This window comes from Sturnira hondurensis, unplaced genomic scaffold (assembly GCF_014824575.4).
Source record: "Sturnira hondurensis isolate 20B ecotype Veracruz unplaced genomic scaffold, ASM1482457v3 Scaffold0000460, whole genome shotgun sequence".
NCBI lineage: Eukaryota > Metazoa > Chordata > Mammalia > Chiroptera > Phyllostomidae > Sturnira > Sturnira hondurensis.
The window spans coordinates 208,360-213,713 of NW_028073091.1; positions in this window are offsets into that span (position 1 = coordinate 208,360).

Sequence of the window (5,354 nt, forward strand, 5' to 3'; positions counted from 1 at the left end):
GAAGTTATTATTTGCTTTTTTTGCTGAATGGATATTTATAATGATGGCACAAAGCAAAGTGGTATTAAGGATCTAGAACCTCAGCATGAATCAAACAATGGCACCAAATTATATGAGTAGTCATTACATTCAACACAAACATGTATGAACATTAAAATAAGTTTCAGTTGTTTAAGTATATGGTGATGAAACAGTAAGAAGTATTAATATTATTGAATCTCAACCTGTATAGGAACACCTTTTTACTACCATGTGTGATAAAATGGGAAGTCCCAAAGAAATTGTGTGCTACACAACAAGGCATGAGAGTTGTCATGGAAAATTGTTTGTGCAGTTATTGGAGATATGAGCTGAAATAGTCACACATTTCATACATCATCATTTGTACTTGATTGAACAACTGAAAGACAGCTATGGTTATCAGATGTAAATTTTGACAAACATTTTCTCAAAAATGAGCAAAGTGAGCCTGTCAATTCAAATAACTTAAATTATATGTTGTTGATGGTACAGCTTGAGCTTTCAAATGAAATTAAGACTGCTGAAAATTTAACAAGCATCCCAATAAATAAGACTTCTCTGATAATATGAGTGGTGAGATGTTAATCAATGTAGTTTTTAATATTATAGAATTAAGTATGTTAGGATTTAGAAGATCTGCATTAGGCAGTGAATTGATTTTTTTAAGTGATCAATGTGTGATGTTCAATATCACACATAAGCAAGTGATCCATTCAAAATACAAGATAGAACTATAGCTTTTAAATGACTATGAAAAGCTGATTGACATTGTTTCGATTCCTTCTAAAACTGTTATTTGTCAAATTTTGTGAAAGTATCAAAGAAAAATATCCACAATTAGCTGACAAAACTATTAGAATATTTCATCCTTTTCCAACCACTTATCTATTTTAGGCCATGATGCTATCACAAACTTCAACTTAAAATATATATATACTACAATAAATTAAATAAAGAAACATATGTGGAAATGAAATGTCTTGTAATAGATTCAACACTAAAGAGATTTGCAAAAATCAGAGGACTTCCAGCCAAGATGGAGGCATAGGTAGGTACACTGTGCCTCCTTACATAACCAAAAGGACAACAAATTGAAAAAAAAATAATGAAAACTACCAGAAAATCGAACTATATGGAAGTCTGACAACCAAGGAGTTAAAAGAGAAACATTTATCCAGACTGGTTGGAGGGAGAAAGAAGGGCAGGTGGGGAGGAGAGGACTTTCAGCAAGGCAGCACCTAGAGGACTGGGGCTGGTGATGGCTGGCAGAGTGGGCAGTCCCTTATTTACATGTGGATAAAATGGGAGGAACAACTGGGGAGAGAGACAGATGAGCAACCCAGGGTTCCAGTGTGGGGAAATAAAGCCTCAAAACCTCTGACTGAAAAAATCTGTGGGTGTTGTGATAGTGGGAGAAACTTCTAGCCTCACAGGAGAGTTTATTGGAGAGACCCACAGGGTCGTTGAACATACGCAAACCCACCCACCCAGGAATCATCACCAGAAGGGCTCAATTTGCTTGTAAGTAGCAGAGGAAGTGCTGAGAGCTCATTGAAAGCTGGCTATGAGCTGAGCAAGTGGCATTGTTCTTCCTCAAACCCCTCTCCCACATACAGCATCACAATGCAGAAAAGAGTGTGGTCCTACCCTGGAGAATACCTAAGGCCCCACCCCTTAATATATAACAGGCTTGCTTAGACAAAAAAAATGGTCCAAATGAAAGAAGAGATTAAAGCTCCAGAAAAAATACAACTAAGTTATGAAGAGATAGCAAACCTATCAGAGGCAGAGTTTGAAACACTGGTAAAAAAGATGCTCACAGAATTGGTTGAGCATGGTCACAAAATAAAGAAAAGTGAAATCTATGAAAAGTGAAACAAAGGGAACCAATAATGAAGCAAAGGAAACTGGGGATCAAATCAACAGTTTGGAGCAGAAGGAAAAAATAAACATTTGTCCTGAACAGAATGAAGAAACAAGAATTCAAAAAATGAGGAGGGGCTTAGGAACCTCCAGGACAATCTGAATCATAGGAATGCCAGAAGGAGAAGAGGAGGAGCAAGAAATTGGAAACTTATTTGAACAAATAATAAAGAACTTCCCCAATCTGGCAAAGGAAATAGAAGTCTAGGAATCTCAGAGAGTCCCAAAGAAGTTGGACCCAAGAAAGCACACACCAAAGCATATCACAATTAAGTTACCCAAATTAAAAATAAGGAGAGAATCTTAAAAGCAGCAAGAGAAAAAACATAATTACATACAAAGGAATTCCCATAAGTCCATCAGCTGATTTTTCAAAAGAAACTTTGCAGGCAAGAGGGGGCTAGAAAGAAGTACTCAAATTCATGTAAGGCAAGGACCTACATCCAAGATTACTCCATCCAGCAAAGCTGTCATTTAGAATGGAAGGGCAGATAAAGTACTCCCCAGATAAGGTCAAGTTAAAGGATAATCTGTTTCCATTTTCTGTTTATGTACACTATCATGTCATCTGCAAACAATGACAGTTTTGTTTCCTCTTTTCCAACTTGGATGCCATTTATTTGTTCTTCTTATCTGATCTCTGATAGGAAAATTATCTCAGATGACAGGATAGTGTACATAGAAAATAGATGCCACCAAAAAACTACCCAACCTAATAAATCAATTTGGCAAAACTATGGAATACAAAGTCAATATTGAGAAATCAAAGGCATTTTTGTACACCAACAATGAAATATTGAAAACAGATATCAGGAAAAACATCTCATTTGATATAGCAACAAGAAAAATAAAGTACCTAGGAATAAACTTAACCAAGGAGGTAAAAGACCTCTACTCAGACAACTACACAACACTGAAGAAAGAAGTTAAGGAAGGCACAAACAAATGGAAGCATGCACCATGTTTATAGATTGGAAGAATTAACATTATCAAACTGTCCATACTACCCAAAGCAATTTATAGGTTCAACACAATCCCAATTAAAATACCAATGACATATTTCACAGTTATAGAACAAACATTTCAAAAATTTGTATGGAACCATAAATGACCCCGAATAGCTGCAGCAATTTTGAGAAAGAAGAACAAAGTAGGAGGGATCACAATGTTGATGTCAAAGTATATTACGAAGTCACAGTAATCAACAAAGCCTGGTACTGGCATAAGAACAGACACACAGATCAATGGAACAGAATAGAGAGCCCAGAAATAAACCCCAGTCTGTACGGTCACTTAATATTCAACAAAGAGGGCAGAAGCATAAAATGGATTAAAAATTTTGACTCAATTTTTATATATTTATATTTAGAAACAAAATCAATTATTATATTCTAGGGTATTATTTTGCATATGGATGTCATTATTGCTTTCTAGAGTTACATTTTTCACACATAAGCATAAATAAAAGAAATAAAAACATTTATATAGATACATAATTAGTATTACCTGTATATAATATGCACCCTTATTTTTCCCTCAAAAATTTAGGCAAAAAAGTGCACATTATACATGGCAAAATATGGCAACAGTAAAAAGAAGTTCTTTGGAATTCTCATTAATTTTTAAGGGTGTAAAGAGTTCTGTAAATCACATAGGTTGAGGCCTCTTGAACTAGATAGACTCTAAGTAACAGGATATATATTTAAAACAAAATAGCCTGGCTGTTGTATCTCAGTGGATTGAGCATGGGCTGCAAACCAAAGGATCACTGATTCAATTCCAAGTCAGGACACGTGCCTGGGTTCCAGGCCAGATCCCGAATGGGGCATGTGTGAGAGGCAACAACACATTGATGTTTCTCTCCCTCTCTTTCTCCTTCCCTTCTCCTCTTTAAAAAACAAATTAAAAATATTTAAAATTAATTATAATAATAAAAGAATAAAACACCGATGAAACAGAATTTTAAATGTATCTGAAATCAAAATAATATATTATTAATTAAATTATTAATTAATAAATTAAAGTAATAATAATAAAAATAATACATTTAAGGTATATGCATATTTAAAGATATATATTAAATACATTAGACTGAATGCCTATTAGGAATTTAAAAAACTGACACCTCTAGTCATTTGAAGGGCCTGCGAGCAAATATACACATATATCATCAGCTTAATGAAGAAAATACTAGGGAATAAAGAAATATAGAATTTTCATTTTCCTGTTTAAGAGTGTTCAACCCTTGATAAATTCTAGATGTTAGAGTCATTGGGTTAGATGTTAGATGTTAGAGTCATTGGATTAGACCCATTTTGTAATCTGTACCTAAGTACTTTTCTAAACTTCCCTAGCACTTTGTGGCAGCTTTAACACTGCATGTCAGCAGCTGCTTCTCCCTTCTTTGATACACATGTCCTCATCTCTGTGCTCTAGTAGGCAGCCTACATACCTTACCCTCTTTGACCTTACTACAATGTAATAAGTTCACTGGGTCACTAAAATACAGCCAATGATTAACTAAATTGGTGTGATGTGTGTGTGTGGGGGGGGCTCCACCTGCAGAGCCCCCCTGGCCACCACAGATGAAAATAAGTGTATCAGGACATGACCTTCTTGGGGAGGAAAGGTGGCCAATCTCTCAAAGGAGAAGGGCCTTGAGCCTATTCCTCAATAGGCTTTTAATGAGTTCAGTTTGCACAGGAATACAGGTAAAGTTCATCAATCATTGTCAGGCAGTAATGATCAAACACGAGATAACATTCAAAGAAATATGAAGGCTTATTCTGCAGTTAGCTAAAGGGCCATAAAACTTTGGGAAACAAACTCCTTTTACACTTGGACCCTTATCAGAAAATTGAAGGCATTCTTAGTAAAGCAGGTTTCACAGGGTTTTATGCATTCTTTCTTAGGCCTGATCACCCTGGGAAACTGCCCGTCCTGAACAGGGCTGTACCACCCTCCAGCATTGTTTTAGGCCTAAGAGGTGGGGGAAGTAAGGCAGGTAAGAGATTAGGAGACTTCTTACAAACAGAATAAGGACCTAGGCTATGTCAAAGCTGAGGGGTGAGAGTCCATCATCCCCTTTTTCTATGGTTCCCCAAGTTCTTTCCTGATGGTTCCATTGCAACCATGCCTGTCTTAGGTCATCCCTCCCCTGAGGAATCTTACCTGTCATTGGCTAACCAGTCATCAGCACAGGGCCAAGCAAAGTGAAGTAAAGGGGGCAGAGGTAGCACCCAAGCTGGGAAGATAAGCTTTGTCTCCTTAGTGGCTTATTGTCCCAAGGTCTTTTACTCAGACTTAGCCATAGGGGGTTACAACTTCTGAAATGAGGGAGGGCAGTTCCCAGCAGAGACTCACAAAGCCCTTGACAATCTTGAACTGTAATATTAATGACAAAAATTTCA